Source organism: Symphalangus syndactylus, chromosome 9, assembly GCF_028878055.3.
Source record: "Symphalangus syndactylus isolate Jambi chromosome 9, NHGRI_mSymSyn1-v2.1_pri, whole genome shotgun sequence".
Taxonomy (NCBI): domain Eukaryota; kingdom Metazoa; phylum Chordata; class Mammalia; order Primates; family Hylobatidae; genus Symphalangus; species Symphalangus syndactylus.
The window spans coordinates 34449092-34459708 of record NC_072431.2 but is presented as its reverse complement, the minus strand read 5'-3'; the positions used below and the strand labels follow the sequence as shown (position 1 = coordinate 34459708).

General features: G+C 38.0%; 1 protein-coding gene across 2 annotated transcripts in view; it reads left to right on the top strand.

The window, feature by feature from the left end:
* The first annotated feature begins 78 nt into the window (after window positions 1–78).
* The window catches only part of XIRP2 (xin actin binding repeat containing 2), a 370218-nt gene continuing 359679 nt past the window's right edge, over window positions 79–10617 (top strand). For both annotated transcript variants that reach the window (XM_055291905.2, XM_055291906.2), the window contains exon 1: window positions 79–171. The gene's annotated coding sequence lies outside the window, so the exon portion shown is untranslated. The remainder of the gene's footprint in view (window positions 172–10617) is intronic.

The window sequence follows — 10617 nt, the reverse complement described above, 5'->3', positions numbered from 1 at the left end:
GATAATCTGATTCTGATGGAACACAGAACAGACAAATTCTTCTAGAACCCAACCTGTTTCTATGTGGGTGTATCCAGGAAGTCAGGATGTATCCAGGAAGTCAGGATTATTTGGAGAAACCTGGCAGACAAAAGGGAACATCTGGTAGGGATTGGGACATCTAGAAAAAAGGTAAGATTTTCCTAAGAAAAACCACTTCTTTCATAATTTTTTCTACACATACATGCTTCTCTTTAGATAGTTTCTGACAGGACAATATTTTGCTTCTCTCTCCCTATTTCCTTTAAGTAATATACATTAAATTAGCATAGAATCACAGCAGCATCAACGAATTCAGGCTAGCACTTAGTGACAGACACTGCTGCTAGAATCTCTAGTTATTCATTTGTTTTTCTAACTAAGAGAAACAATTTTATCTGGGGCAACAATGTGCCCAGGGAAAAAATAGTTAATCTCTCATACTCAAAACACATTAAGTTTGGCTATATAATATATTTCTGGACACTGAAAGTTAGTCAGGGACTTCTGGGGAAGAAATTTAACAAAAACAGCATCACCCAAAGAAAGCATTTGGGCAATTCTGCTTTCTTCCTTCCTTCCGTTGAGTCCGGTCAGAGAGGACTGGCCAGGGACAAAGCCATGACCCTCAGGGACCCAGGGGCATGAGCCTGCAGATAACAGCCCCATTCTGAATGAGCATTCAGGCATATAGACCAGGGCCGGTTGTTGCAAACCCCTCAGCAGCTGCCTCCTGGCATAACCGTCCACTAACATGCGATCTACCAGACAAATGGAAGCTCTTCTTACTCCACTTCTCAGGCACCCCAACAAGGGTTCTGAATTCTAAAAACAGCAAAAAACATTCAAATTGTTACATATGAAATGCTCTCCTGCATCTTTCTGTCTCAGAGATCACAGCTGTCCCTCCTCCACTCTCCCCCCACTCACCCCCAGACACCTCCCTAAACAATTTCTGTGCCAAGATGAAGAGGATGCTCTGGGCCGTGGGGCTTCTGGCCTTGAAGGGCTGCTGCAGTGAGCCAGGGCACAGGGTAGGTGAGACACAGCAGAGGTTCTGGCCCAGGTCCCTGGCCTCTCCTCCTGCAGGTGGTGTTTATTTTTTCAAGGGGAGCAACCATGTTCATTTTCCCGACAATGTGGCACCATATTTTGCTTTCCTCTCAAATTCCCTCTTCCTGGCAGCCTTCTCCCACTGTTTCCAGGTGATCACCAGCCAGGCAAGGCCCACCTTGGCTTGCTTTGTCTTCTCTGCTAGTGCATTTTCTCCTTAAAATCTCCTTTAGCCTGTCCAGATCCACTTGTTTGACCCTTCTGGTTGTCTATCCTACCTGCTTGGGGTTCTTAATGTTGATGAGTCCTTCCATGTCTTTGTGCTTTTGCTGGTAGTCATTTTCTTCATTTTCATTCTCATCTGAGTCTAGATTTCTTCTCCTTTTTGGGGTATGCCCCATCTCCACCTTCTTCTCCTTGTTCTTCTTCTTCCCTGGCCTTCTGCTTCTCAGCCTGGAGCTGCGTGTCAACCTCATAAGGGCTGCTTTACTTCCTGGCCCAGCTTTTGTGGCCTCCCATTCTCCCTCTGTTAGGCATTGCAGCTCTGGCAACTGCAGCAGCACCACGTGGATCTAACCTAATGTATCATTTCCCCAAGAGACTACAATGGTGCCTCATCCTAAGCAGCTTTGCGACATCCACCAGGGATTGTAGATTGTCAATCTTCATTATCCAAATCAATGTCCCAAAATAGGACCCAGAATGTTTGACGTCACCCCTCAGGCCAGGGGTCCTGAACATGTAAAGGTAAAGAAATGGAAGTTTTAGAAAAGTCAGACTGTTTCACACTTTCTACTATTGCCATTACACTTAGAGAATAAACTGGGACATATATATGTTTTTTTCTATTTTAAAAAACTGTATTAGTCCACTTTAACACTACTATAAAGAATACTTGAGACTGGGAAATTTATAAAGAAAGAGGTAATTGATGCACAATTACACATGGCTGGGAGGCCTAACTTACAATCATGGCAGAAGGTGAAGGGGAAACAAGGCACATCTTACATGGTGGCAGGAGAGAGCAAGAGCACAGGGGGAACTGCCACTCTAAAACCACCAGATCTCATGAGAACTCACTCACTGTCAGGAGAACAGCATGAAGGAAGCCACCCCAGTGATCCAATCACCTCCCACCAGGTCCCTCCCTGACACATGGGAATTACAATGTGAGATGAGATTTGGGTGGGGACACAGAGCCAAACCATATCAGAGACAGAGTCTCACCCTGTTCCCAGTCTGGAGTGCAGTGGCAGGATAATAGCTCACTGCAGCCTCAAAATCCTGGACTCAAGGGTTTTTCCTGCCTCTCCCTCCCATGTAACTGGGACTACAGGTACACAATACCATGTTCAGCTATTTTTTTTTTAATTTTTTGTAAAGATGGGGTCTTGCTGTGTTGCCCAGGCTTGTCTGGAAATCCTGGCCTCAAGCAGTCCTCCTGCCTTGGCCTCCCAAAGCACTGGGATTATAGGCATGAGCCCCCATACCCAAACTATTTTAACCTGAAACACCATAAATGACCACTTGATTTATATATGTGTAAAGAAACTAAGGCCCTGAGAGAACAAGGGAACTGACCTTAGTATCAAGAACACATTTGCCACTCTGGACAGCTGGCCCTCATCTGAGCATTTCTGGGAGTTTTCAAAGAGCATAAAATGAACCATTTTATTCCATTTTAATGGTCTTAGGCTAACTCTATTTCTGAAAATCAAATCTACCCTTAATAGATAATTTGTCTCCATTAAATATTTAAAATTAATTCAATTTTGTAAATTTAAAATGAATTTACAACCTTATAGGAAAATTTTAAATATGTTTTGATTAGTATTACCATAGTGTTCAAGTCTCTATTGAACCATTTCTAGTACTGCATAAATAAATTATTCTGATATTTTGCAAACCTTTTTCAAAGTTGCATGTACTCCCTCTAATTCCAGGTCAGGAAAGGCATTATGAGTCCCATTTTATCCTGAGGGAAACCAAAGCTCAAGGCCATATAGTGCTAAATAGAAAATCTTCAACAACAGTCTTGGCATGGTAAGCCCTACTTCTGTAGTTTTTGCTGCTACACTATAAGCAGCACATCCATATTTTCACATCATCCAGCTGCACCCCTCTCAGTCTCAATGTCATGTATTTATTGAATAAGGATGTAATTTTAATTTTATTTTTTTTGTTATTGTTGTTCATTGCTCAAGGAAAAAAATCTTATAAATGGTTTTCTCATTACTGAGAAAATTTTAGCAATATCTGATTCTATCTACTGTCGTGTCTCAGACGAGCTGATATTTGTATTACATAACAAATTACCAACTTGCAATTTCCCTTTAATTTGTGTTGTTGCAGGGAGGAGAGGCACCAGAGGCTGGATCCCTTTGCATTCAACATGCACAAAAATTATCTTCATTAGGAAGCCTATTTTAATTTATTTTATCATAACAGACATTTACCAGTGTACGTTCTACACTCCCTGATCACTGTTTTCATGACTTTTAACATGTTTTTGTCAGTTGTTTTCTTGTGGTAAAATATACATAACATGGAATTTACAATTTTAAACATGTTTGAGTATACACTGTCCCCAGCTTACTGGTTCGATTGAATGATTTTTCACTTTATGATGGTGTAAAAGCGACAAGCATTTAGTAGAAACTGTACTTCAGATTTTGAATTTGTACCCATACAACCATTCTGTATTACACTTTCAGTAGAGTATTCAATAAATTACGTGATGTATTCTACACTGTATTTTAAGATAGGCTTAGCTGATTTTGCCTTCTGTAGGCTAATGTAAGTATACCGAACACGTTTAAGGTGGGCTAGGCTAAACTGTAATGACCCGTGGGCGAGGTGTATTAAAAGCATTTTTAATTTATGATATTTTCAATTTACAATGGGTTTATTAGTACAGAGTCTCATCATAAATTGAGGAACATCTGTGTACCACTCAGGAACATTAAGTACTTTCACACTGGTGTACAATCATTGCCACAATCCATCTCCAGAACTCTCTCAGGATCCCAAACTGAAACTATGTACTTATTAATAAAAAAAAATTCCTCATTTCTCTCTCCTCTCAGTCCCCAGTAACTACTATTTGACATTCTGTCTTTATGAATTTGACTATTCTATGTACCATGTAGTAGTGGAATCACATAATATTTTATTATTTGTAACTGACTTCAGTTAATATAATATCTTTAAGTTTCATCCACATTGCATTATATGCCAAAATTTCCTCTTTTTAAGGGGCATTTGGGTTGTTTCCAATTTTTGCTATTGTGAATAATGCTGCTACGGACATTGCTGTGCTAATATTTGTTTGAGTTTCTACTTGCAAAGCTTTTAGCTACATATCTGTACATAGAATTGCTGGGTCATATGGTAGTTGTATGTTCATTTTTTAAGAAACCACCATAGTGTCTTCAGAAAGGCTGCATCATTTACATTGCCTACAGCAATGCACAGGGGTTCAAATTTCTACACACCCTTGTCAACATTTGTGATTTTCTGTTTGTATGTGTTGCTTTATGAAGGCTTTATGAGTACTTAGCATAGCACCTTCTCCATAGCAAGCAATCCTCAAGCAGGTATTGAATTAATGAATGGTGTTGTGTCTTCTCCAGTTCATTAATATTTCTGCTGATGTAGCTAAGTTTTATTTACTTTTTAGTTTTATTTTATTTTATTTGAGACAGAGTCTTGCTCTGTCACCCAGACTAGAGTACAGTGGTGCAATCTCGGCTCACTGCAACCTCCACCTCCCAGGTTCAAGTGGTTCTCCTGCCTCAGCCTCCAGAGTAGCTGGGATTACAGGCACTGACACCACGCCAGCTAATTTTTTGTTTTTTAGTAGAGACGGGGTTTCACCGTGTTAGCCAGGATGGTCTCGATCTTCTGACCTTGTGATCCTCCCACCTCAGCCTCCCAAACTGCTGGGATTACAGGCATGAGCCACCGTGCCCGGCCCCTAAGTTTTATTTTTTAACGGTCGGTTCATAGGCTTCGGGCATCAGAATCACCTCTTGGTGCTTTCTAAGAAGGCCAGTTCCCAGTTCAAATTCCAGACCGATTGAAACTAACTGAAACTCCCCAAGTGGGCCCTTAAGAATCTGCAGTGCTAAGGACATCTCAGGTGATGTTGGTTCACAGAAAAGGTGAGAACCAGAGCATTTGAACAGACTGTAAATCTCTGAAGTCTGGATTTATGTTTTATAATTCTTTGACAGCTCTCAATAGTAAACTCTAAAACTTTGTTTTTATTTTTATTATTCACATTGAGATTCATATTTGAAATTTCACAAGAGCAAATTTTGCATGCTTCTTTTATTACAGATGTATTCTGTATGTGAGTATAGCAGAAGCTGATAATGACAGAACATCAGCTTGGTCCTGAATAACAGGTATTGTCTGGTACTCAGCCTGCTTGGGATAATCCATGAAATATTTAACAAATTTCTTCTTTTGTTAAATACTAATTACCCATATCCTCCAGACAGTTTTCTGGGACTCTGAGATGGATCCTTTTACTAAGGATGAGTTTATTTTTCTATAGAATTTTGAAACAAAAGCTGCTTCAATCAGCCTTTAGCAAGTAAACTTGTAAGCTGAGTACCCAGCACAAACAGGGGTTATGGTTGAGGGTACACTTCTCTCTTCCATGACTTACTAAATAATGTAGCTCCCAGAGCTAGCTGTGAGAGATTTGGTGTCTTGTAACTGCTATCTGGCGACGTATGTCCATCATGCTTGATGTTCATTAGTTAGATGAGATCAGTAAGTTAAAGAACTGTTAAATTTTTTTTTCCTTTAATGGATACGTGACTGTGGTAGCTGAGTCACAGGACAGAAATTTGACAGAAAAGGACATGGCGGTAAGATAAGCTTATTGCAAATATACAACTTCATAAATTCTTTTAATAACTTGTCTTAGCAAGGTGCCTTAGCTGGTTCACTTAATAAATGTGAATGAGGAGATAAAAGAAAGAAAAATAAACAAATGCATTATTCCTATCTCTTTTTTACATATATGAATTATGCATGCATCTTATTAGTGGGAAACTAAGTAATGTACTATGTTAGCTACATTTTTGGCAGAAAAATTAATTGTTCTGATAAACCTAGCATAGCTGGAAAAGTTAATGTAATTGACAGTATATAATAATAAAGCTTTAGTTAAGCTTTTCTTTAATATTGAAAATGTCATTTCTTTGAATCTCTTAACTCATTTCTTTCACATTCTTATCAGATAGATATTGAGCAACTATCTGCCAAAACTAATTAAAATTTCCCTCCCAGAAAAGATCAATTACTTGCTTTATTTGGAAAAACACTTTCAGTTGTTGTCTTTTGATTTTTTTTCTCTGAAAAAAAAATTGTTGTCTGATCATCTTTCTTAATCACAACAAAAATTCTGAAAGCTTGGTAACAGAAAATATAACCAAAGCATGGAAATAAGTTAAATTACACTAATATTAGCATTATAAACATAATCCTTGGGATTCTTACCCTTGTCAGAAGGTGCTAGTTTGACGTATTTACCTAACCTTAACTTGCTTTCTACAGTTGCAAGACTGAGGATTTCCTTGGCAGAGAATCTGGCTTAGTGACAACATAAATTTGGCAGGTTCCTGGAAACCTTTTGTTTTGTAGTTTGAACCTTCAGCTTGCCGATGCTAATATGCCTCACAATCTTCGTCTGTTCTGTCATCTTATTGGGATCATTAACTACTATTTTGAAGGATGCTAGAATTATATTGCAAACTATTTTCCCCCTTCAGACATATGTTGTAGTTTCCAAAGATGAGAAACCCACTAGAAAAATTTCTATCCAACAATACCTTTTCATTCCATTCTGATGTTTTTTATTCTCAAATTGGCACAGCCTTCATTCTGATTAACAAAAATATTTTAGAATTCTAGTTGGTATTGTACTTGTTGAATTATACCTGAAAAAAATATTTAAAGTCATGTTTAAAGGGCCTCAGAAAATGCTGTGATCTCCAAAGCACACTGGGCCGGAGGATGGTGGGTGTTGGGAAAGAGAGCAGGTAGAAATCACAGAAACAATGGGAATGAAAAGAGACATGTGTTGATCTTTCATGAAAAAAGTCAATTGCTTTATGACTGAAATTATTCTATGAAACAGCTCTGGCATGCAATCCAGACCGTTTGCAGCCTGCTGTGTTTTCAGAATTTCAAAGCCAACTTTAAAAATTATTGCATAGAGTAAAACAAGGTTAAACACCCTCCTGCAGAACTTCACCTGCCTGCATCTGAGAAGAGGCTTCCTGTGAATTTCAGTAAAAGGCCTTCCATCCAGGTCCCCACAGCAAATATGTTGAGGCTTCTCAGGTTCCCAGAGCTGAAGTTTGTATTCTTTTCTGAAATAACCTTTGATGGGTTACTTGACATAGAATGCTACAATTTTGGAGCAATGAAAAATGACATCACTTGCAGTCAGGCTCAGAGAACATTTCATAGAAGATATATATATTTAACTTCTATGATATGTTATATAAGTTTTATATATGTGTGTATATATATGTATACACACACACACACACACACACACACATACACAACACCACCAGAGGGAAAAGAGAGAGATCGCATGCTGATTCTAGAGAGGGTTTGCGTGTACTGTAATTTAAAACAGAGATGACTGCAGTAAACTGACTCTTGGGTTTAAATTACCTTCAGTGGTCATTCTCTGGTGGTGAAAAGTGAGAATATTGGAATTTGATGCTATAAATATTACAGTAATTGGTGGGAAATTTAAAAATATTCCAGAAAAATCCATAATTGTTTTAAAAGGCTATTTTTTTCCTTCTGTGGAAGGAAGAAAACAGTTTAAACCAATGCTGATAAAGATGGCATTTATTTTCTCTTTAAAAATGTAGAAAAGCCAACTGCCTCGATCCCAATACAACAAAAAAATTGTTTGCATTTAAAAAAAATACTTTCAGTTCTTGAACATATGCATATATTTTGAAGTCATGCAATACATTCCTTTCTGTGTATCTCTTTACCCAATTTTATATCATATACTGATTTCATTGGTTCTGCGTTGTCTTTACATTTACCATTTCACACGGCTACATCATTTTTTTGTGTGGCCAGACCATCCTTTAGTAAAACATCTCCCTCACTTTGGAGCATTTCCTTTTTTACTATCTGTAATGACTATTAAAACCCTGCAAGGCACATTTGCGTATATTAAAGAATATTCTTCTATTACATTATTATGCACATTTTCTTTTTTAGAAATAGAGATCAAAAGTGTCAGTGCCATTGTCAGTCTTGCCATGCTGAAAACTCTTCATTCACTATGATTCTGTACTAATCATAGATTTCTCAGATTTGAAAATGTGTTTCAAATTGATACATAACTATGCTTTCAACTTGAAATGCTGTTAGTAGAGAAGTGTACCAAAGCATGTCCTCAAATGCAAGAAACAAGAGTGATACTTACAAGAAATCTTCGTAAAGCAACCATATGAGACTATTTACAAAGCTTGTGTAAAATTAACTTTAGGGATTTTCAGTGGAACAGGGAAGCATTTGGTAATTTTTCTTCTCCTCAAGACTTAGTCAGAGATAATTTTTCTCTCAGTGGATTGCTATGCTTGACAGGCAAAATCACTGTGGTCGTTATTTTTGTTTAATGCAATGGGCCACAAACCTCACATTATCATTATAATTAGACATAAACTCAATGTTACAATAATAGAGGCAGGAGATAATTCTTACAATGACAGAGATCACAAAATATTAGAACACTTTTGTAAACATGCAGTCTTTAATATATAGACAACTTAGCTTTGACCAAGGGTTTCTTTCCTTCCCCCACTTACAAATTCTCTCTCTGAAGACCTGATACTCTTTTATACAAGATAGCAGATCACCTGGCAGCAACGTGAAATAAACTCTTTGGAATCCTAACGTGAATGTCAGCTCGTGTATTTACTAAATCTTGGCAGATTTCCTTTCTTAAGTCCATGTAAGCTATTATTCTCTTTATTAGTGTTTCTCAAAGCATAGATTTCAGGCCACCTTCCTTAAAATCACCTCAGGTACTTATTAAAAATACACTAATTGAGTTGCTTTTAATATCTACTCAGTTGGAGTGAATCCCAGGGGAACTATTGCTCCATATATTCTAGTATAAGAAGAAAAAATGTTATTGCCTAGGTTTTCTTGTAGGATTTTAATGGTTTTAGGTCTAACATATAAGTCTTTAATCCATCTTGAATTAATTTTTGTGTAAGGTGTAAGGAAGGAATCCAGTTGCAGCTTTCTACATATGGCTAGCCAGTTTTCCCAGCACCATTTATTAAATAGGGAATCCTTTCCCCATTTCTTGTTTTTGTCAGGTTTGTCAAAGATCAGATAGTTGTAGCTATGCGGCATCATTTCTGAGGGCTCTGTTCTGTTCCATTGATCTATGTCTCTGTTGTGGTACCAGTACCATGCTGTTTTGGTTACTGTAGCCTTGTAGTATAGTTTAAAGTCAGGTAGCGTGATGCCTCCAGCTTTGTTCTTTTGGCTTAGGATTGACTTGGCGATGCGGGCTCTTTTTTGGTTCCATATGAACTTTAAAGTAGTTTTTTCCAATTCTGTGAAGAAAGTCATTGGTAGCTTGATGGGGATGGCATTGAATCTATAAATTACCTTGGGCAGTATGGCCATTTTCACGATATTGATTCTTCCAACCCATGAGCATGGAATGTTCTTCCATTTGTTTGTATCCTCTTTTATTTCATTGAGCAGTGGTTTGTAGTTCTCCTTGAAGAGGTCCTTCACATCCCTGGTAAGTTGGATTCCTAGGTATTTGATTCTCTTTGAAGCAATTGTGAATGGGAGTTCACTCATGATTTGGCTCTCTGTTTGTCTGTTATTGGTGTACAAGAATGCTTGTGATTTTTGTACATTAATTTTGTATCCTGAGACTTTGCTGAAGTTGCTAATCAGCTTAAGGAGATTTTGGGCTGAGACAATGGGGTTTTCTAGATATACAATCATGTCATCTGCAAACAGGGACAATTTGACTTCCTCTTTTCCTAATTGAATACCCTTTATTTCCTTCTCCTGCCTGATTGCTCTGGCCAGAACTTCCAGCACTATGTTGAATAGTAGCGGTGAGAGAGGGCATCCCTGTCTTGTGCCAGTTTTCAGAGGGAATGCTTCCAGTTTTTGCCCATTCAGTATGATATTGGCTGTGGGTTTGTTGTAGATAGCTCTTATTATTTTGATATACGTCCCATCAATAAGGCGTGGGCAAGGACTTCATGTCTAAAACACCAAAAGCAATGGCAACAAAAGCCAAAATCGACAAATGGGATCTCATTAAACTGAAGAGCTTCTGCACAGCAAAAGAAACTACCATCAGAGTGAACAGGCAACCTACACAATGGGAGAAAATTTTTGCAACCTACTCATCTGACAAAGGGCTAATATCCAGAATCTACAATGAACTCAAACAAATTTACAAGAAAAAAACAAACAACCCCATCAAAAAGTGGGCAGAGGACATGAACA